We start from the raw sequence: 24,329 nt of genomic DNA, 5'->3' as shown, positions 1-24,329 counted from the left end.
CAGTCTCTTCATCTCATGGCTGGGCAGGATCATAGCAGTTAAAATGACCATAATCCCCAAATGGCTCTACCTTTTCCAGACTCTCCCTGTGGCGGTCCCGGCCCCCTTCCTCCGCAATATCCAACGAGCCCTTGTGCGCTTTATTTGGAACCACAGACCTCCCCGCATTGCTGCCAACACCCTGAAAAGAGCAACCTCCATGGGAGGCAGAGGACTTCCCGATGTCAAATTATACTACCTCGCCTCCCACTTATCCCACATTGTCACTTCCTACGCTCCTCCAGGATCGGTTTCTTGGCTGGACATCGAAGCAGCCTTCATTGGCATCCCAGATCTGACCCCCCTATGGGGACTCCCCTCTGCCTCTCGACCCCCAACCTCTAAACTTCTTCCCACCATCAAATTCAACCTCAAAACCTGGGACACCCTCTCTCTGAAGTGGGGTCTCACTACTACACCCTCACCCTTAACCCCCATCTGGCAGAACCCCATGTTTCCCTCCGGACTCTCAGCTACGAGATCCCGGACGTGGATAACTCTGGGCCTTAAATTCCCAATCGACTTTGCCGATCGAGGCCAATGGCTGTCCCTCCCGGACCTCCAGCAGAAAACCCCCTCACAGCCACTCAACCCCTTTCAATTCTTACAAATACGCCACTTTTTAACCTCCCTCCCTTCCACCGCCTTACTCCGTGCCCTTACTCCCTTTGAATCCCTATGTGTCAACTCCCACTCCTCCAAAGGCACAATCTCCCAACTTTACTCTCTCCTACTGGATTTTTCCCTGCCCCTATCCCGGCCCCATGAACTTGCATGGGAACGGGACCTCGGGCCCCCACCTGAAACTCAGGATTGGGAGGACATGAGACTAGGGATTGCTAAAAGCTCTATTGCCACCGCCTTTAAGGAAACGGCCTACAAAGTTTATTACCGCTGGTACTATACCCCCGACCGTCTTAACAAATTTTTCCCGTCCTCCTCTCCAGCCTGCTGGAGGAACTGTGGGGAGAGAGGTACTATGCTCCACATATGGTGGACCTGCCCGGTTATCGTCCCCTTCTGGGATCTGGTCCACTCCCTCCTCAACTCACTTCTAGAATCCCCTGTAATGAAAGACCCTTGGGTCTCCTTACTGTGTTATCCCCCCCCACTCCTCAATAAATTCTCCCAAAAGCTGACCTCACACATTCTAGCCGCAGCTAAATCACTGATCGCCCTCAACTGGAAGAACCCCTTACCACCCTCCCTACTATCCCTCAAAGCTAAAATCTGGCACATCGCCTCAATGGAAAAGATAACCTATTACCTCCACGACCGGGGCCACGTCTTCGAGCAGGTCTGGGCTCCCTGGCTCGCCGCTGAACGTGGTTAGCCGGCTCCCTCCACCTGCTCCTCCCGCAGACCCATGGGCACCCACTTACTTCTCCCTTTGACATTCCTCCTTATCTCATCTCCTATCTTTCTCAATTATCTCTTCCTCCTATTACCCTCTCTGTCCGTGTCTCTTCTCCGTTTCCTCCCCCCCCTATTATGACCGTCCTGTTCTCAAGACTTATATTATGTATGGTTACAAATGTGGTTATTTCCCCCCCCCCCCTGTTTCTCTTCTCCCCCCCCCCCCCCCGATTCCCATGTTTGAACTTGATTGTTTTTCCCATACCAATTAACCCTGTTACTCACTGGAAAACTGTGGTCTATTTTGGACACTGGCTATGTTGGCCATATGTCCCTTGTACTCCTAGAATGCCTTCTTTATGTACCTGACCACGCAAAAATAAAGAATTTCAAAAAAAAAAAAAAAGAATGATGAACTTCCGGGCAAAACACCCGAATTTCCGGAAAAATACCATCGTTGTCCCCACTTCCGGCCAACACAAGTGTGCACCGCTGATGACACGCATGATGATATGAGGAGTGGACGAACGGACGTTGCGGATGACGCACTTCCGGTCACGACGAACGGACGTTGCGGATGACGCACTTCCGGTCACGACGAGGATGACGCACTTCCGGCCGGGGGCGCACGAACAGAGGCTTTCCGATTGGCTAAGACTTACTTTTAAGGACGGGATGAATCAGACTCTGACACACTGCCTTGAGAAAGACCCAGCTAAAAAGGGTTGAAACGCGTTGGTGAACTGTGTCAGAGGACCCTGGTTTCCGGAGTTACCCTGAAGGTACTGGATGCTAGCCAGATTGACAGTATTGTTCCTGAGTTTCTGCCTACCCGGGTGGCTTTCCCTTTGGACCAATTAATAAGAGCTTGATTGAGAACTGCTTTCCATCAGTTCTCCATCCAATCTGGTAATTGTTCAGTCCCCCAGGGACACCACCGTGGAACACATATTTCTATGTTATTTCTGTATGATGTCACATTAAATTTATTGTACTACACATGAAAAATTTATGTGTTTCTTCCCACATGTGGAGTTAATTATATGCTATATCTCGATGTGGATGAAGAGATTCATGGAACGACCATAAGGAATGTATATACATTTTATTATTTTCTCTTGAGAGTTGGGAACACATTAATGAGGTGGCGCCTATTTGAGTAGAATCAGATATTGTTGTCTTTTTCTTAGAGGTCCAGAGGATCCACAGGGTTAACCTTGGGGTATGCTGGTGGAGACAGTGACAGACACCGAACAGCAAAGCTTTTCAAGCTCCCAGAATGCACTGCAACCCTCTCCCCTCATACCCTGCACACAGCTCAGGCTCTTCAGTTTTTGTTTGGTGCCAGCAGGAGCTGTCCACAGAGTAACAGTGGGGCTGCATTTTGCAGCCCAAGCTTTTTTTATTTTAATTATTTCTTTATCACCCCCACCGGCGCTGTGAGCGATTTCGGCAGGACCCTGCAGCATACAGGGGTACCCCGGACTACATCTGGACACAGAGGGACTAGTAAAGCGTGTTCCCATGATCGCTGCAGTCCTATACCGCTGCTTCCGAGAGACGGACCGGTGATGCTGATGTGGACCCAGACCACGGTGTGCATTGAGGCTCCACTAAACCACCAGGTGCAAACATATTACTGGCGCTGGGGGCACTTAAGGCCAGGGAACCGGTGGTGGATGTCAGCAATGGGAGGCAGCACTTCCTCAGTGGACCCACCCCCAGCCCAGGGCGCCATTCCGCTGAGGTCTTCCCGCCCTGGGCTGCTCCTCCTTCACAGAGACGCCAGGCAGCCATTACAAGAGCTCTGCAGTTCTCCAGGAACGCTGAGTTTCGTCTCCCTGTATACCTCTCCTTGGAGTCAGGTTATACACATTGCTGTTTCCTACCTTAAACACAGCGTTGTTTCCTTAAGATTAGTGCCCACTGCAGTTAAATTGTATTTTCTGCAATGCATGTGACTCTCCCTGGACCCTGAAGTAGAAATGTAGGTAAGTATAGCTATGCACCTACTGTCTGAAATCATGCTAAAGCCGCAGGACACTTCTTAAGTAAAAAGGCATCACTGCTGGCTACTCCCATTTGCTGTTGTGCCCGAGGATGCAGCATCGTATGAACTGTATAACCATCAGGCATCTCAGGTTACTCAGGCTGTGCGGCCAAATCACGCTGCAGGGGCCAGTGCAGCTGCATCCAAGGATGCAGACACTGGCTTCGGCACGCACAGTAAACGGGACCGTTCTCTGGAATGCTCCCCGTCACCATCCCCAAATGTCAATCATGCTGCAGCGTTTGTGGCAACAGAGAGACATCTCATACCCAGATCTGCACATGCACAGATACACAACCATCGGCCTACTTCGAAAACCATCAAAATAGCGTCCACCCCTCAATCAGCCCCATTGTCCTGATCTTTAAAATCCCACACAGGCACAACTGCAAGACGGACAACATCAGTCAGAGCTATGGCACTAACAAATATAGGAAAATGTGTGATTTGTCAAAATTTGGTATTTTGCCCAACTTTAGGTGCAGGTTTTAAAATGGTGATTCTACCCCCCTCCTCCCCCCTCTATTGACTATATAGTCAAAATCGAAAGGAAAGTTAGTGGAAATCGCAATTCGATCCCGATGCACGCTCCCGCCGGGTCAGTATCGTAAGGCTAGATAGACTGTGCAGGCAAGTAAATCTTGACTATCTAGTGTACTATCTAGTACAAAGTATAGTCAAAATTGGCACTTAGTCAAAATCGTACATAGACAAAATCTCAAGTACAAATAGTCAAAATCTGTCCTATCTGTCCTATCTGTGCTCTCTGGGCTCTGGGGGAGTTCAAGGGAAATTGCATAGTCAAAATCGGGCAAAGCAAGGATCTCACCGTGTGTACACACCTTAAGTATACTATTCACAGTATGGGGAGAAGGATTCCGGAAGAAGAAAAAAAATGTAGTCCTAAAATCTGCAGATAAAATAAAAAAAGCTTATGGCTGCTAAAGACCAGCAGCCCTCTGACCATGGTCCGGCACCAAACAAAAAACTGATTTTCCCGAGTCAGGAGGCGGGGATATATGGACGGGCCCGTTGCATGCTGGGAGGCCGAAAAGCTTTGACCTATTGGTGCAAATCCGCTGTCCCTCCATCATATCCCAATGTAGGAGAAATATGGCGCTGTGCAAGGTAAAATGGATGAAAAGGCACCAACAAATAAGTAACTAAGAGAAGGACTAGGAATAGGCTCTGCAGAAAGTTTGTTTTGTAATTATGAAGCTGCAACTTCCCCCACCATTAATTAACATGTTGAGCAATTTGCTCCAACACCCATCCACCTGTGGCAGCTGATCCAGCATCAAGTGGATGATTTCGGAGCCTGCACTGGCTTGCCTGCTATCTAAAGCATGGAGTTATGACTGGATATAATATGTGTTATTATTTCTTTCTTTTCTCTGTTTCAGTCTCTGAGCTAGTGAAACAGAATGCAATTATGTAGCCGGCGCCCTGGACCCCGGCGGTCAGCATACAGACACCGGGATCCTGAACACTCACAAAGCCGCAAGCCGGAATCCTGGCTGACAGGGGCTATTCCCAGTCGTTGCGCTCACCCCCCCCCCCCCCCTCCCTTTCCGGCATTCTGGCCATCGGGATCCCAGTCACCAGCAATGTATACCACACCCGGTGAAACCTATGTATTACTTTGCTGTTCACTGTCTCTTCACCATGTTTTTTTTACCTTACACCTGTACTGCTGGTTCAATCCCAGCTTCCAGCTATCCTGAACTGCTGGTTCAATCCCAGCTTCCAGCTATCAATTTCTACCACAAGTGTCATTCAACTGTCTTTGCAGTGGTATCCCCAGTGTTCTAGTCCCCGTAGTTGTACAAACACCTGTGGCCAGCCATAGACTTTACCTGAACCTGCCACACCTGTATCAAGCCTGCACTATTCCGTCCTCGGGACTCCAACCAACTAGCTACTAGACCTCGTCCAGTTCCACAAGTACCAACAACCGTGACACTTTACACCATCTCTCCTTCCCAAATCCAATTCAAGCTTCTAACACTCAACTACAACTACAAAGCCCTCACCCATTCCTCTCCCATTTACATATCTGACCTCATCTTCCTTTACACTCCCGTCCGTCCTCTTCGCTCCTCAAATTCATGCCACCTCTCCATCCAACTGATTACTTTCTCCAATTCCGGCCTCCCAAGATTTTGGCTGTGGTGTTCCCTACCTCTGGAATTCTCTTCCTCTCTCTATCAGACTCTCCACATCTCTTCAAAACTTTAATCGGCCTCTCAAGATCCACTTCATCATCAAACCCAGCCGTCTCTCATCCTAACCCTCTGCTACATGGCTCACTTCTACCCCCTCTCTGTTAACCCTGTTTGTCTGCCCCTTCCCTTCAGAATATAAGCTCTCACAAGCAGGGCCCTTACCCCTCATGAGCTTTTCCATCTCTTACACTATTTTCTACTCCATACTCCCTGATGATTATTTCAGTGTCCTGTCCCCTGAAGCAGCAATGTTAATATACCATTTATTTTATACCATTTATTTACCAATTATACCATTTATTTGTCATACATTATTAAAATCACTGCTAGCTAAAAATACTCTCAAATTTATTCCTACGAGCAGCAAAAAAGGAATAATAATCACAAACCGATGTGGCTTAACAGAAAGATAAAGGAACTTATGGGCAAGAAAAGGCGTGCATTTAAAAAAATACAAATCTGACGGGAAAGCGGAGTCATTTCAGCACTATAAGGACTGTAACAAAATATGCAAAAAGAAATAAGAGCGGCTAAAGTAGAAACTGAAAAACTAAAAGCAAAGCGAATCCCAAAAAATTCTTTATATACATCAATAGCAAGAGATTAAAGAAGGAGAGTATAGGCCCTTTAAAAGACAAGTTGGGAGTCATAATCAAAAATGATAATGACATAGCGGACAAACTAAATGAGTTTTTTTCAACTGTATTTACAAGAGATGACCAAATTCAGGGACTAGCACACAATCTCAATAATGATAATATGCCACTGATAAGTACTTATTTAAGTGAGGAGGTAGTCTGTGACCGATTAAAACATTTAAAGATTAATAAGTCACCGGATCCCGAAGGAATTCACCCAAGGGTTCTAATGGAGCTTCACTCCGAACTTGCAAAATCGCTATTTTTGATCTTTAAAGATTCAGTTATATCAGGTATGGTTCTCAAGGACTGGTGTATAGCGGAAGTAGTGCCTATATTCAAAAAGGGAAATAAAGCTGAACCAGGTAATTATAGACCAGTTAGTCTTACATCTATAGTGGAGAAAGTATTGGAAGGTATTCTAAGGGACAGTGGGGGTCATTCAGAGTTGATCGTAGCTGTGCTAAATTTAAAATCATCTTCCCTGACATGAGGGGGAAATGCCCAACACAGGGCTAGTCCGCCCCGCACGTCAGTCCGCCCCTGCAAAATACAAAAGCATCGCACAGCGGCGATGCTTTTGTATTTGTGGAGTAACTCACAGCCAGCACAGCTCCTGCGGCTGGCCGGGAGTAGTTCGTCGCTGCCACTGGCCGCAGCGGCTGCGCGAGACCTCATGCAGCCGCCGCAGATCGCCCCCCCCCCCCCCAATGGTCCGGCCACGCCCGCGTTGGCCAGACTGCGCCCCCCTAAACGGCAGTTTAACGCCGCCGTCCAGCCCCCTTCCGCCCTGCGACCGCCTCTGCATGTCAATCAGGCAGAGGCGATCGCTACTGAACAACGGCCTTCGGCCGCCCGGCATGCGCCGGCGCAATTCCGACCCGAACGCTGCACTGTGATAAACTGCAGCAAGCGATCGGGTCGGAATGACCCCCGGTATTCAGAAGTTCCTTGAAGTTCCTTTGCCAATTCCGACACTCGCCTAGCCGAAGCCAAGGCTAATAACATGTACACCTTCCAAGTGAGATATTTTAACTCCACTGTTTGAAGTGGTTCAAACCAGTGCAACTTAAGGAAACACCACGTTAAGGTCTCAAGGCGCCACCGGAGGTATAAAAGGAGGCTGAATATGCAGCACTCCCTTCACAAAAGTCTGTACTTCTGGGAGAGAAGCCAATTCTTTTTGAAAGAAAATGGATAAGGCCGAAATCTGAACCTTAATGGAGCCTAATTTTAGGCCCAAATTAACTCCAGTCTGTAGGAAGTGAAGGAAACGGCCCAGATGGAATTCTTCCGTAGGAGCATTCCTGGCCTCACACCAAGAAAGATATTTTCGCCATATACGGTGATAATGTTTAGCTGTCACTTCCTTCCTAGCCTTTATCAGAGTAGGAATGACTTCATCCGGAATGCCCTTTTCCGCTAGGATCCGGCGTTCAACCGCCATGCCGTCAAACGCAGCCGCGGTAAGTCTTGGAACAGACAGGGCCCCTGTTGCAACAGGTCCTGTCTTAGAGGAAGAGGCCACGGATCTTCTGTAAGCATCTCCTGCAGATCCGGATACCAGGCCCTTCGTGGCCAATCTGGAACAATGAGAATTGTTCTCACTCCTCTTTTTCTTATTATTCTCAACACCTTGGGTAGGAGAGGAAGAGGAGGAAACACATAGACCGACTGGAACACCCACGGTGTCACTAGGGCGTCTACAGCTACCGCCTGAGGGTCCTTTCCTCTGGCGCAATACCTCTGTAGCTTTTTGTTGAGGCGGGACGCCATCATGTCTATCTGGGGCAGTCCCCACTGACTTGCAATCTGTGCGAAGACTTCCTGATGAAGTCCCCACTCTCCTGGATGCAGGTCGTGTCTGCTGAGGAAGTCTGCTTCCCAGTTGTCCACTCCCGGAATGAGAATCCAGCCGTGTTGCTGTAACACCTTCAGTGAAAGTGAGACGCTGTTCAGCAACTGCTCTCTTGATCTCACTTTTATGAGGAGATCGTCCAAGTACGGGATAATTGTGACACCTTGCTTGCGCAGGAGCACCATCATTTCCGCCATCACCTTGGTGAAAATCCTCGGGGCCGTGGAAAGCCCAAACGTCAGTGTCTGAAATTGGTAATGACAATCCTGTACCGCAAATCTCAGGTACGCCTGATGAGGTGGATAAATGGGAACATGAAGGTATGCATCCTTTATGTCCAGAGATACCATAAAATCCCCCCCTTCCAGGCTGGCGATGACCGCTCTTAGCGATTCCATCTTGAACTTGAACCTTTTCAAGTATAGGTTCAGGGATTTTAAATTTAAAATGGGTCTGACCGAACCGTCAGGTTTCAGGACTACAAACAGGGTTGAGTAATATCCCCTCCCTTGTTGAAGCAGGGGAACCTTGACCACCACCTGTTGAATATACAATTTGTGAATTGCATTTAAAACTATCTCCCTTTCCGGGGAAGAAGCTGGTAGGGCCGATTTGAAAAACCAGCGAGGAGGCACCTCTTCAAATTCCAGCTTGTAACCCTGAGAAACAATTTCTATTGCCCAGGGATCCACCTGTGAGTGAACCCAGATGTGTCTGAAAACTTGAAGACGTGCCCCCACTGGGGCGGACTCCTGTAGCGGAGCCCCAGCGTCATGCGGTAGATTTTGTAGAGGCCGGGGAGGACTTCTGAACCTGGGAACTAGTAGTGTTGTGCAGCTTTTTTCCTCTGCCCTTACCCCTGGCAAGAAAGGACGCACCTTGTACTTTCTTATTTCTTTGTGATCGAAAGGACTGCATTTGAGAATGTGGCGCTTTCTTAGGCTGTGAGGGAATATAAGGCAAAAAAATTGATTTACCAGCTGTAGCTGTGGAGACCAGGTCCGAGAGACCTTCCCCAAACAATTCCTCGCCCTTGTAAGGTAAAACCTCCATATGCCTCTTTGAGTCGGCATCACCTGTCCATTGCCGGGTCCATAGGACTCGTCTAGCAGGAATCGACATAGCGTTGATTCTAGAACCCAGTAGACTAATGTCTCTTTGAGCATCTCTCATATATAAGACAGCATCTTTTATATGCCCTAGGGTCAATAAAATGGTATCCTTATCTAGGGTCTCAATATCCGCTGATAAGTTTTCTGTTCATGCTGCTACAGCGCTACAAACCCAGGCCGACTCAATGGCCGGTCTGAGTAAGGTACAAGAATGCGTGTAAATGGACTTCAAGGTAACCTCCTGCTTGCGGTCAGCAGGATCCCTGAGGGTAGCCGTATCTTGGGATGGCAGCGCTACCTTTTTGGATAAGCGTGTCAATGCTTTGTCCACCCTAGGGGAGGATTCCCACCGTATCCTGTCCGTTGGCGGGAAAGGATACGCCATAAGAATCCTTTTGGGAATCTGCAGTTTTTTGTCTGGAGATTCCCAAGCTTTTTCACATAATTCGTTCAACTCATGTGAGGGGGGAAAGGTTACCTCAGGTTTCTTTCCCTTATACATGTGTACCCTCGTGTCGGGGACAGGGGGTTCCTCTGTGATATGCAAAACATCTTTTATTGCAATAATCATATATCGAATACATTTAGCCAATTTTGGCTGTAACTTTGCATCATCGTAGTCGACACTAGAGTCAGAATCCGTGTCGGTATCTGTGTCTACTATTTGGGATAGTGGGCGCTTTTGAGACCCCGAAGGTCACTGCGACATAGGGACAGACATGGGTTGACTCCCTGGCTGTTCCCTAGCTTCAGCTTTGTCTAATCTTTTGTGCAATAAGTTTACATTAGCACTTAAAACATTCCACATATCCATCCAGTCAGGTGTCGGCATTATTGACGGAGACACCACATTCATTTTCTACTCCTCCTCCCCCTGAAAGCCTTCTACCTCAGACATGTCGACACACGCGTACCGACACACCACACACTCAGGGAATCCTCTTATCTGAAGACAGTTCCCCCACAAGGCCCTTTGGAGAGACAGAGATAGAGTATGCCAGCACACACCCAGCGCTATATGACCCAGGAAAAAACACTATATAAATATATGTTTACCCAGTAGCGCTGTTTGTACATATATATATGCGCCAAATTATGTGCCCCCCCTTCTTCAAAACCCTCTTTCACCGTGGAATAAGCAGGGGAGAGTCCGGGGAGCTTCCTCTCAGCGCTGTGCTGTGGAGAAAATGGCGGTGGTGAGTGCTGAGGGAGAATCCCCGCCCCCTCGGCGGCGGGCTTCTGTCCCGCTCAAATATACTAAAAACTGGCTGGGGCTTATATATATATATATATATATATATATATATATATATATATACACACACATACATACATACATACATACATATATATACATACATATATATACAGTGCCCAGCTGTATATAATAAGAATTTACTCACCGGTAATTCTATTTCTCGTAGTCCGTAGTGGATGCTGGGAGCTCCGTAAGGACCATGGGGAATAGACGGGCTCCGCAGGAGACTGGGCACTCTAAGAAAGAATTAGGACTACTGGTGTGCACTGGCTCCTCCCTCTATGCCCCTCCTCCAGACCTCAGTTAGGGAAACTGTGCCCGGAAGAGCTGACACAATAAGGAAAGGATTTGGAATCCCGGGTAAGACTCATACCAGCCACACCAATCACACCGTACAACTCGTGATACCATACCCAGTTAACAGTATGAATAATAACTGAGCCTCACGAACAGATGGCTCATAACAATAACCCTTTAGTTAGGCAATAACTATATACAAGTATTGCAGACAATCCGCACTTGGGATGGGCGCCCAGCATCCACTACGGACTACGAGAAATAGAATTACCGGTGAGTAAATTCTTATTTTCTCTGACGTCCTAGTGGATGCTGGGAACTCCGTAAGGACCATGGGGATTATACCAAAGCTCCCAAACGGGCGGGAGAGTGCGGATGACTCTGCAGCACCGAATGAGCAAACTCAACGTCCTCCTCAGCCAGGGTATCAAACTTGTAGAATTTTGCAAACGTGGTTGATCCCGACCAGGTAGCAGCTCGGCAAAGTTGTAAAGCCGAAACCCCTCGGGCAGCCGCCCAAGAAGAGCCCACCTTCCTTGTGGAATGGGCCTTTACTGATTTAGGATGCGGCAGTCCAGCCGCAGAATGTGCAAGTTGAATCGTGGAGCAGATCCAGCGAGCAATTGTCTGCTTAGAAGCAGGAGCACCCAGCTTGTTGGGTGCATGCAGGATAAACAGCGAGTCAGTTTTTCTGACTCTAGCCGTCCTGGAAACATAGATTTTCAGGGCCCGGACTACGTCCAGCAACTTGGAGGCCTCCAAGTCCCGAGTAGCCGCAGGCACCACAATAGGTTGGTTCAAATGAAACGCTGATACCACCTTAGGGAGGAATTGGGGACGTGTCCTCAATTCTGCTCTGTCCATATGGAAGATCAGATAGGGGCTTTTACAGGACAAAGCCGCCAATTCTGACACCCGCCTAGCCGAAGCCAAGGCCAAAAGCATGACCACTTTCCACGTGAGATATTTTAATTCCACGGTCTGAAGTGGCTCAAACCAATGTGATTTTAGGAAATCCAACACAACGTTGAGATCCCAAGGTGCCACTGGGGGCACAAAAGGGGGCTGAATATGCAGCACTCCCTTAACAAACGTCTGAACTTCAGGCAGTGAAGCCAGTTCTTTTTGAAAGAAAATAGACAGGGCCGAAATCTGGACTTTAATGGAACCCAATTTTAGGCCCATAGTCACTCCTGACTGTAGGAAGTGCAGAAATCGACCCAGCTGAAATTCTTCTGTGGGGGCCTTCATAGCCTCACACCAAGCAACATATTTCCGCCATATGCGGTGATAATGCTTTGCTGTCACATCTTTCCTAGCTTTTATCAGCGTAGGAATGACTTCAACCGGAATGCCCTTTTCCATCAGGATCCGGCGTTCAACCGCCATGCCGTCAAACGCAGCCGCGGTAAGTCTTGGAACACACAGGGCCCCTGCTGTAGCAGGTCCTGTCTGAGAGGCAGAGGCCAAGGGTCCTCTGAGATCATTTCTTGCAGTTCCGGGTACCAAGTCCTTCTTGGCCAATCCGGAATGATGAGTATAGTTCTTACTCCTCTCTTTCTTATTATCCTCAGCACCTTTGGTATGAGAGGAAGAGGAGGGAACACATAAACCGACTGGTACACCCACGGTGTCACTAGAGCGTCCACAGCTATCGCCTGAGGGTCCCTTGACATGGCGCAATATCTTTTTAGCTTTTTGTTTAGGCGGGACGCCATCATGTCCACCTGTGGCCTTTCCCAACGGTTTACAATCAGTTGGAAGACTTCTGGATGAAGTCCCCACTCTCCCGGGTGGAGGTCGTGCCTGCTGAGGAAGTCTGCTTCCCAGTTGTCCACTCCCGGAATGAACACTGCTGACAGTGCTATCACGTGATTTTCCGCCCATCGGAGAATCCTTGTGGCTTCTGCCATCGCCATCCTGCTTCTTGTGCCGCCCTGTCGGTTTACATGGGCGGCCGCCGTGATGTTGTCCGACTGAATCAGCACCGGCTGGTTTTGAAGCAGGGGTCTTGCCTGACTTAGGGCATTGTAAATGGCCCTTAGTTCCAGAATATTTATGTGTAGGGAAGCCTCCTGACTCGACCATTGTCCTTGGAAGTTTCTTCCCTGAGTAACTGCCCCCCAACCTCGGAGGCTTGCATCCGTGGTCACCAGGACCCAGTCCTGTATGCCGAATCTGCGGCCCTCTAGAAGATGAGCACTCTGCAACCACCACAGCAGAGACACCCTGGCCCTCGGGGACAGGGTGATCAGCCGATGCATCTGAAGATGCGATCCGGACCACTTGTCTAACAGATCCCACTGAAAGATCCTTGCATGGAACCTGCCGAATGGAATTGCCTCGTAAGAAGCTACCATCTTTCCCAGGACTCGCGTGCAGTGATGCACCGACACCTGTTTTGGTTTCAGGAGGTCTCTGAACAGAGATGACAACTCCTTGGCCTTCTCCTCCGGGAGAAACACCTTCTTCTGTTCTGTGTCCAGAATCATACCCAGGAACAGCAGACGCGTCGTAGGAACCAGCTGCGACTTTGGAATATTCAGAATCCAGCCGTGCTGTTGAAGCACTTCCTGAGATAGTGCTACTCCGACCAACAACTGTTCCCTGGACCTCGTCTTTATAAGGAGATCGTCCAAGTATGGGATAATTATAACTCCCTTCTTTCGAAGAAGTATCATCATTTCGGCCATTACCTTGGTAAATACCCTCGGTGCCGTGGACAGACCAAACGGCAACGTCTGGAATTGGTAATGGCAGTCTTGTACCACAAAATGGAGGTACACCTGGTGAGGTGGGTAAATGGGGTCATGCAGGTACGCATCCTTGATGTCCAGTGATACCATGTAATCCCCTTCTTCCAGGCTTGCAATAACCGCCCTGAGCGATTCCATTTTGAACTTGAACCTTCTTATATAAGTGTTCAAGGATTTTAAATTTAGAATGGGTCTCACCGAACCGTCTGGTTTCGGTACCACAAACATTGTGGAATAGTAACCCCGTCACTGTTGAAGGAGGGGAACTTTTATTATCACCTGCTGGAGGAACAGCTTGTGAATTGCCGCCAGCACTACCTCCCTGTCTGGGGGAGTAGCTGGCAAGGCTGATTTGAGGTAACGGCGAGGGGGAGACGTCTCGAATTCCAGCTTGTATCCCTGAGATACCACTTGTAGAACCCAGGGATGCACTTGTGAGCGAACCCACCGGTCGCTGAAGTTCCGGAGACGGGCCCCCACCGCACCTGGCTCCACCAGTGGAGCCCCAGCGTCATGCGGTGTTTTTAGTGGAAGCAGGGGAGGATTTCTGTTCTTGGGAACTGGCTGTATGGTGCAGCTTTTTCCCTCTACCCCTGCCTCTGGGCAGAAAGGACGCGCCTTTAACCCGCTTGCCTTTCTGGGGCCGAAAGGACTGTACCTGATAATACGGTGCTTTCTTTGGCTGTGAGGGAACCTGGGGTAAAAATGTCGACTTCCCAGCTGTCGCTGTGGAAACGAGGTCCGAGAGACCATCCCCAAACAATTCCTCACCCTTGTAAGGCAAAACCTCCATGTGCCTTTTAGAATCCGCATCACCTGTCCACTGCCGAGTCCATAATACTCTCCTGGCAGAAATGGACATTGCATTTATTCTAGATGCCAGCCGGCAAATATCCCTCTGTGCATCTCTCATGTATAAGACTACGTCTTTAATATGCTCTATGGTTAGCAATATAGTGTCCCTGTCAAGGGAATCAATATTATCAGACCACGCTGCTGCAGCACTGCACATCCATGCTGAAGCAATAGCAGGTCTCCGTATCGTACCTGAGTGTGTATATACAGACTTCAGGATAGCCTCCTGCTTTCTATCCGCAGGCTCCTTTAAGGCGGCCGTATCCTGAGACGGCAGTGCCACCTTTTTTGACAAGCGTGTGAGCGCTTTATCCACCCTCGGGGATGTCTCCCAACGTACCCTGTCCTCTGGCGGGAAAGGGTACGCCATTAGTAACTTTTTAGAAATCACTAGTTTTTTATCAGGGGATGCCCACGCTTCTTCACACACTTCATTTAACTCATCTGAAGGGGGAAAAACCACTGGTTGCTTTTTCTCCCCAAACATAATACCCTTTTTAGTGGTACCTGGGTTAATGTCAGAAATGTGCAACACATTTTTCATTGCCGTAATCATGCAACGGATAGCCCTAGTGGAATGTACATTAGTCTCGTCGTCGTCGACACTGGAGTCAGACTCCGTGTCGACATCTGTGTCTGCCATCTGAGGTAGCGGGCGTTTTTGAGCCCCTGATGGCCTTTGAGACGCCTGGGCAGGCACTGGCTGAGAAGCCGGCTGTCCCACAGCTGTTATGTCATCGAACCTTTTATGTAAGGAGTTGACACTGTCGGTTAATACCTTCCACATATCCATCCACTCTTGTGTCGACCCCGCAGGGGGTGACATCACATTTATCGGCACCTGCTCCGCCTCCACATAAGCCTCCTCATCAAACATGTCGACACAGCCGTACCGACACACCGCACACACACAGGGAATGCTCTGACTGAGGACAGGACCCCACAAAGTCCTTTGGGGAGACAGAGAGAGAGAGTATGCCAGCACACACCACAGCGCTATATAAACAGGGATTTACACTACACAAAGTGATTTTCCCTATAGCAGCTATAATACACAGTATTGCGCCTAAATTTAGTGCCCCCCCTCTCTTTTTTACCCTATTGAGCCTGGAAACTGCATGGGAGAGCCTGGGGAGCGTCCTTCCAGCAGAGCTGTGAAGAGGAAATGGCGCCAGTGTGCTGAGGGAGATAGCCCCGCCCCTTTTTTGGCGGGCTTCTCCCGCTCTTTTTATTAATATTATGGCAGGGGATTTTTACACATATATAGTTTATTAGACTATATTATGTGTTTTTTGCCATTTTTAAGGTAATCTAATTGCTGCCCAGGGCGCCCTCCCCCAGCGCCCTGCACCCATCAGTGACCGGAGTATGTGGTGTGCATGGGGAGCAATGGCGCACAGCTGCAGTGCTGTGCGCTACCTTAATGAAGACCAGAGTCTTCAGCCGCCGATTTTCTCCTCGGAATCTTCCGTCTTCTGGCTCTGCAAGAGGGACGGCGGCGCGGGACCGGGCGACCGAGGCTGGGCCTGTGTTCGATCCCTCTGGAGCTAATGGTGTCCAGTAGCCTAAAAGCCCAAGCTAGCTGCAAGCAGGTAGGTTCGCTTCTCTCCCCTAAGTCCCTCGTAGCAGTGAGTCTGTTGCCAGCAGATCTCACTGAAAATAAAAAACCTTATAAATACTTTCTTTACTAAGAGCTCAGGAGAGCCCCTAGTGTGCAACCAGCTCGAGCCGGGCACAGATTCTAACTGAGGTCTGGAGGAGGGGCATAGAGGGAGGAGCCAGTGTACACCAGTAGTCCTAATTCTTTCTTAGAGTGCCCAGTCTCCTGTCGAGCCCGTCTATTCCCCATGGTCCTTACGGAGTTCCCAGCATCCACTAGGACGTCAGAGAAAATAAGAATTTACTTACCGATAATTCTATTTCTCATAGTCCGTAGTGGATGCTGGGGACTCCGTAAGGACCATGGGGAATAGCGGCTCCGCAGGAGACTGGGAATAGCGGCTCCGCAGGAGACTGGGCACATCTAAAGAAAGCTTTAGGACTATCTGGTGTGCACTGGCTCCTCCCCCTATGACCCTCCTCCAAGCCTCAGTTAGGATACTGTGCCCGGACGAGCGTACACAATAAGGAAGGATTTTGAATCCCGGGTAAGACTCATACCAGCCACACCAATCACACCGTATAACCTGTGATCTGAACCCAGTTAACAGCATGATAACAGAGGAGCCTCTGAAAGATGGCTCACAACAATAATAACCCGATTTTTGTAACAATAACTATGTACAAGTATTGCAGACAATCCGCACATGGGATGGGCGCCCAGCATCCACTACGGACTATGAGAAATAGAATTATCGGTAAGTAAATTCTTATTTTCTCTAACGTCCTAAGTGGATGCTGGGGACTCCGTAAGGACCATGGGGATTATACCAAAGCTCCCAAACGGGCGGGAGAGTGCGGATGACTCTGCAGCACCAAATGAGAGAACTCCAGGTCCTCCTCAGCCAGGATATCAATTTTGTATAATTTTACAAACGTATTTGCTCCTGACCAAGTAGCTGCTCGGCAAAGTTGTAAAGCCGAGACCCCTCGGGCAGCCGCCCAAGATGAGCCCACCTTCCTTGTGGAGTGGGCATTTACAGATTTTTGGCTGTGGCAGGCCTGCCACAGAATGTGCAAGCTGAATCGTACTACAAATCCAACGAGCAATAGTCTACTTAGAAGCAGGAGCACCCAGCTTGTTGGGTGCATACAGGATAAACAGCGAGTCAGATTTCCTGACTCCAGCCCTCCTGGAAACATATATTTTCAGGGCCCTGACAACGTCTAGCAACTTGGAGTCCTCCAAGTCCCTAGTAGCCGCAGGCACCACAAATAGGTTGGTTCAGGTGAAACGCTGAAACCACCTTAGGGAGAAACTGAGGACGAGTCCTCAATTCCGCCCTGTCCGAATGGAACATCAGATAAGGGCTTTTTCAGGATAAAGCCGCCAATTCTGACACGCGCCTGGCCCAGGCCAGGGCCAACAGCATGACCACTTTCCATGTGAGATATTTTAACTCCACAGATTTAAGTGGTTCAAACCAATGTGACTTTTGGAACCCAAAACTACATTGAGATCCCAAAGTGCCACTGGAGGCACAAAAGGAGGCTGTATATGCAGTACCCCTTTTACAAACGTCTGAACTTCAGGGACTGAAGCTAGTTCTTTTTGGAAGAAAATTGACAGGGCCGGAATTTGAACCTTAATGGACCCCAATTTCAGGCCCATAGACACTCCTGTTTGCAGGAAATGTAGGAATCGACCCAGTTGAATTTCCACCGTCGGGCCTTACTGGCCTCGCACCACGCAACATATTTTCGCCAATTGCGGTAATAATGTTTTTGCGGTTACATCCTTCCTGGCTTTGATCAGGATAGGGATGACTTCATCCGGAATGCCTTTTTTCCTTCAGGATCCGGCGTTCAACCGCCATGCCGTCAAACGCAGCCGCGGTAAGTCTTGGAACAGACAGGGTCCTTGCTGGAGCAGGTCCCTTCTTAGAGGTAGAGGCCACGGATCCTCTGTGAGCATCTCTTGAAGTTCCGGTTACCAAATCCTTCTTGGCCAATCCGGAGCCACGAATATAGTGCTTACTCCTCTCCATCTTATCAATCTCAGTACCTTGGGTATGAGAGGCAGAGGAGGGAACACATACCCCGACTGGTACACCCACGGTGTTACCAGAGCGTCTACAGCTATTGCCTGAGGGTCCCTGGACCTGGCGCAATACCTGCCGAGTTTTTCCCAACGGTTTATAATCATGTGGAAGACTTCTGGGTGAAGTCCCCACTCTCCCGGGTGGAGGTCGTGCTGAGGAAGTCTGCTTCCCAGTTGTCCACTCCCGGAATGAATACTGCTGACAGTGCTATCACATGATTTTCCGCCCAGCGAAGAATCCTTGCAGCTTCTGCCATTGCCCTCCTGCTTCTTGTGCCACCCTGTCTGTTTACGTGGGTGACTGCCGTGATGTTGTCCGACTGGATCAACACCGGCTGACCTTGAAGCAGAGGTCTTGCTAAGCTTAGAGCATTGTAAATGTCCCTTAGCTTCAGGATATTTATGTGAAGTGATGTCTCCAGGCTTGACCATAAGTCCTGGATATTCCTTCCCTGTGTGACTGCTCCCCAGCCTCGCAGGCTGGCATCCGTGGTAACCAGGACCCAGTCCTGAATGCCGAATCTGCGGCCCTCTAGAAGATGAGCACTCTGCAACCACCACAGGAGGGACACCCTTGTCCTTGGTGACAGGGTTATCCGCTGATGCATCTGAAGATGCGACCCGGACCATTTGTCCAGCAGGTCCCACTGGAAAGTTCTTGCGTGGAATCTGCCGAATGGGATTGCTTCGTAGGAAGCCACCATTTTACCCAGAACCCTTGTGCATTGATGCACTGAGACTTGGCTCGGTTTTAGGAGGTTCCTGACTAGCTCGGATAACTCCCTGGCTTTCTCCTCCGGGAGAAACACCTTTTTCTGGACTGTGTCCAGGATCATCCCTAGGAACAGAAGACAAGTCGTCGGAACCAGCTGCGATTTTGGAATATTGAGAATCCAACCGTGCTGCAGCAACACTACCTGAGATAGTGCTACACCGACCTCCAACTGTTCCCTGGATCTTACCCTTATCAAGGAATCGTCCAAGTAAGGGATAACTAAAATTCCCTTCCTTTGAAGGAATATCATCATTTCGGCCATTACCTTGGTAAAGACCCGGGGTGCCGTGGACCATCCATACGGCAGCGTCTGAACGGATAGTGACAGTTCTGTACCATAAACCTGAGGTACCCTTGGTGAGAAGGGTAAATTTTGACATGAAGGTAAGCATCCTTGATGTACCGAGACATCATGTAGTCCCCTTCTTCCAGGTTCGCAATCACTGCTCTGAGTGACTCAATCTTGAATTTGAACCTCTGTATGTAAGTGTTCAAAGATTTTAGATTTAGAATCGGTCTCACCGAGCCGTCCGGCTTCAGTACCACAACAGTGTGGAATAATACCCCGTTCCCTGTTGCAGGAGGGGTATCTTGATTATCACCTGCTGGGAATACAGCTTGTGAATGGCTTCCAAAACTGTCTCCCTGTCAGAAGGAGACATCGGTAAAGCCGACTTTAGGAAACGGCGAGGGGGAGACGTCTCGAGTTCTAATTTGTATCCCTGAGATATCACCTGAAGGATCCAGGGGTCTACTTGCGAGTGAGCCCACTGCGCGCTGAAATTCATTGAGACGGGCCCCCCACCGTGCCTGATTCTGCTTGTAAAGCCTCAGCGTATACTGAGGGCTTGGCAGAGGCGGGAGAGGGTTTCTGTTCCTGGGAACTGGCTGATTTCTGCAGCCTTTTTCCTCTCCCTCTGTCACGGGGCAGAAATGAGGAACCTTTTGCCCGCTTATCCACGAAAAGACTGCGCCTGATAATACGGCGTCTTCTCATGTTGAGAGGCGACCTGGGGTACAAACGTGGATTTCCCAGCTGTTGCCGTGGCCACCAGGTCTGAAAGACCGACCCCAAATAACTCCTCCCCTTAATAAGGCAATACTTCCAAATGCCGTTTGGAATACGCATCACCTGACCACTGACGTGTCCATAACCCTCTACTGGTAGAAATGGACAACGCACTTAGACTTGATGCCAGTCGGCAAATATTCCGCTGTGCATCACGCATATATAGCAATGCATCTTTCAAATGCTCTATAGGCAAAAATATACTGTCCCTATCTAGGGTATCAATATTTTCAGTCAGGGAATCCGACCACGCCAACCCAGCACTGCACATCCAGGCTGAGGCGATTGCTGGTCGCAGTATAACACCAGTATGTGTGTAAATACATTTTAGGATACCCTCCTGCTTTCTATCAGCAGGATCCTTAAGGGCGGCCATCTCAGGAGAGGATAGAGCCCTTACAAGCGTGTGAGCGCTTTATCCACCCTAGGGGGTGTTTCCCAACGCTCCCTAACCTCTGGCGGGAAAGGATATAATGCCAATAACATTTTAGAAATTATCAGTTGTTATCGGGGGAAACCCACGCATCATCACACACCTCATTTAATTTCTCAGATTCAGGAAAACTACAGGTAGTTTTTCCTCACCGAACATAATACCCCTTTTTGGTGGTACTCGTATTATCAGAAATGTGTAAAACATTTTTCATTGCCTCAATCATGTAACGTGTGGCCCTACTGGAAGTCACATTTGTCTCTTCACCGTCGACACTGGAGTCAGTATCCGTGTCGGCGTCTATATCTGCCATCTGAGGTAACGGGCGCTTTAGAGCCCCTGACGGCCTATGAGACGTCTGGACAGGCACAAGCTGAGTAGCCGGCTGTCTCATGTCAACCACTGTCTTTTATACAGAGCTGACACTGTCACGTAATTTCTTCCAACAGTTCATCCACTCAGGTGTCGACCCCCTAGGGGGTGACATCACTATTACAGGCAATCTGCTCCGTCTCCACATCATTTTTCTCCTCATACATGTCGACACAAAAGTACCAACATACAGCACACACACAGGGAATGCTCTGATAGAGGACAGGACCCCACTAGCCCTTTGGGGAGACAGAGGGAGAGTTTGCCAGCACACACCAGAGCGCTATATATATATACAGGGATAACCTTATATAAGTGTTTTTCCCCTTATAGCTGCTGTATAGTTAATACTGCGCCTAATTTGTGCCCCCCTCTCTTTTTTAACCCTTTCTGTAGTGTAGTGACTGCAGGGGAGAGCCAGGGAGCTTCCCTCCAACGGAGCTGTGAGGGAAAATGGCGCCAGTGTGCTGAGGAGATAAGGCCGCCGATAAGGGGGCGGAGCCTATCCCGTTTTTTAATGTATTTTGGCAGGGGTTAAATGCATCCATATAGCCCAGGAGCTATATGTGATGCATTTTTTGCCATCCAAGGTGTTTATTATTGCGTCTCAGGACGCCCCCCCCCCAGCGCCCTGCACCCTCAGTGACCGGAGTGTGAAGTGTGCTGAGAGCAATGGCGCACAGCTGCAGTGCTGTGCGCTACCTTGTTGAAGACAGGACGTCTTCTGCCGCCGATTTTCCGGACCTCTTCTGCCTTCTGGCTCTGTAAGGGGGCCGGCGGCGCGGCTCTGGGACCCATCCAAGCTGGGCCTGTGATCGTCCCTCTGGAGCTAATGTCCAGTAGCCTAAGAAGCCCAATCCACTCTGCACGCAGGTGAGTTCGCTTCTTCTCCCCTTAGTCCCTCGATGCAGTGAGCCTGTTGCCAGCAGGTCTCACTGAAAATAAAAAACCTAAACTAAAACTTTCACTAAGAAGCTCAGGAGAGCCCCTAGTGTGCACCCTTCTCGTTCGGGCACAGAGATCTAACTGAGGCTTGGAGGAGAGTCATAGGGGGAGGAGCCAGTGCACACCAGATAGTCCTAAAGCTTTCTTTAGATGTGCCCAGTCTCCTGCGGAGCCGCTATTCCCAGTCTCCTGCGGAGCCGCTATTCCCCATGGTCCTTACGGAGTCCCCAGCATCCACTTAGGACGTTAGAGAAATATATATTTTAGCCAGAGAGAGGTTTATATGCTGCCCAGGGTGCCCCCCCTGCGCCCTGCACCCTTACAGTGACTGCCGTGCGTGAGGTGTATGGGAGCAATGGCGCACAGCTTCACCGCTGTGCGTTACCTCAGTGAAGATCATGAAGTCTTCTGCCGCCTCTGAAGTCTTCTTTTCTTCTCATACTCACCCGGCTTCTACCTTCCGGCTCTGTGAGGAGGACGGCGGCGCGGCTCTGGGACGGACGGCGAGGGTGAGACCTGCGTACCGATCCCTCTGAAGCTAATGGTGTCCAGTAACCTAAGAAGCAGAGCCTTGAAACTCACAGAAGTAGGTCTGCTTCTCTCTCCTCAGTCCCTCGATGCAGGGAGTCTGTTGCCAGCAGGCTCCCTGAAAATAAAAAACCTAACAAATATACTTTCTGACAGGAAACTCAGGAGAGCTTTCTGTAATGCACCCAGTCTCCTCTGGGCACAGTAGTAAACTGAGGTCTGGAGGAGGGGCATAGAGGGAGGAGCCAGTGCACACCCATACCTAAAGTCTTTCTTAAAGTGCCCATGTCTCCTGCGGAGCCCGTCTATCCCCATGGTCCTTACGGAGTCCCCAGCATCCCCAGTCCCCAGTAAGAGAAATAGGGCTAGGGAGCACAATATGCACTTGGGTTAAAAATTGGTTCGATAATAGGGAGCAGCGCGTTGTGGTTAATGGATCATTCTCAAATTGGACTGAAGTGCTAAGTGGTGTGCCACAAGGCTCGGTACTAGGACCACTATTGTTCAACATTTTCATTAACGACCAAACAGAAGGTCTAGAGAGCATGGTGTCAATTTTTGCAGACGATACCAAATTGTGTAAGGATAGAAATACGGATGAGGATGCTGAGTCTCTTCAGAACGACTTAGATAAACTAGAAGCATGGGCAGCCAAATGGAGAATGAGCTGCAATACAGACAAGTGTAAGGTAATGCACTGTGGTAGCAAGAACAAAAATAACACCTACATATTAAATGGGGTAAAATTAGGGGATTCTGTACTGGAAAAGGACTTAGGTGATCTCATAGATAGCAAACTAAGCAGCAGTACCCAAAGTAAGATTCCAGCAAAGATGGCTAATAAGATATTAGCATGCATAAAACGGGGAATTGACGCAAGAGAGGAGAGTGTTATACTCCCGTTATACAAATCACTAGTGAGGCCACATCTTGAATACTGTGTACAATTTTGGGCACCATACTACAAAAAGGATATCCTGGAGCTAGAAAAGGTTCAGAGGCGGGCTACCAAACTAATTAAGGACATGGAGATGCTGGAATACGAGGAAAGGTTTGCAAGGCTAGGCATGTTTACACTGGAAAAGGAGACTAAGAGGGGACATAATCAACATCTACAAATATATAAGGGGACAATACACAGAGCTTGCGAGGGACCTGTTTTTGGTAAGATCAGCACAGAGGACTCGTGGACACTCGCTTAGGTTAGAGGAGATTCCACACAATGCGGCGTAAAGGCTTTTTCACAGTAAGGACAATAAGTGTTTGGAATTCCCTGCCTGAGGGAGTTGTAATGGCGGACTCAGTCAACACCTCTAAGAATGGGTTAGATAAATTCCTAATGGATAAGGATATACAGGGTTATGGTGCATAGTCACGCACTATAGTTACTATAAAAAGAGGGATAAAACGCAACGGCTGACATCAGCATCAGACAAAATTTTAGACAAAATAATCCTACATAGGAGACCACAAATAGGTTGAACTCGATGGACAAATTGTCTTTTTTCAACCTTAGATACTATGTTACTTAGTATATGTTACTATGTCCAAGGAAAAATGATAAATAGTTTATTATTATCGTTTATTTATATAGCTCCACAAGGGTTCCCTAGCGTCTAACAAAGTACATAAACAAATGAGCTAAACAAGAAAACAAATGACTTACAGTACAAGACAGAAGGTGGGATGCAATGAACGCCAAGTTCAACGGCCATGTGGGATGCCGGCCGAACTGGGACGTTTTTTTTTGAAGGGGCAATCATGTTCAACCAGCATCCCGCAAGGCCGCCGAACCAGGACTTCATTGCATCCCGCCTTCTGTCTTGTACTGTAAGTCATTGTTTTCTTGTTTAGCTCATTTGTTTATGTACTTTGTTAGACGCTAGGGAACCCTTGTGGTGCCATATAAATAAACGATAATAAAATAATTATTGTTTTTACTCTTTGCAAAAGTTGGGTATATTTGCTATTAACAGTGCAGTTTACTTAGGAGTATACAACCAAGTCTTGGAAATTACCCTTCTCTGTCATTTTTTTAGATTAGTTCTGATTTAACGCACCAT

At 48.8% G+C, this 24,329-nt stretch overlaps 1 protein-coding gene across 1 annotated transcript in view; it reads right to left on the bottom strand.

Annotated features, from left to right (window-relative positions):
- OLAH (oleoyl-ACP hydrolase) overlaps nucleotides 1–24,329 on the bottom strand; it is a 61,473-nt gene that overhangs the window by 35,831 nt on the left and 1,313 nt on the right. The window lies entirely within an intron of this gene.

The sequence above is a fragment of the Pseudophryne corroboree genome, chromosome 5 (assembly GCF_028390025.1).
Source record: "Pseudophryne corroboree isolate aPseCor3 chromosome 5, aPseCor3.hap2, whole genome shotgun sequence".
In the NCBI taxonomy this organism is placed as follows: Eukaryota; Metazoa; Chordata; class Amphibia; order Anura; family Myobatrachidae; genus Pseudophryne; species Pseudophryne corroboree.
Note: the sequence above shows the minus strand (reverse complement) of the source record. Positions and strands in the feature narration are given on the sequence as shown.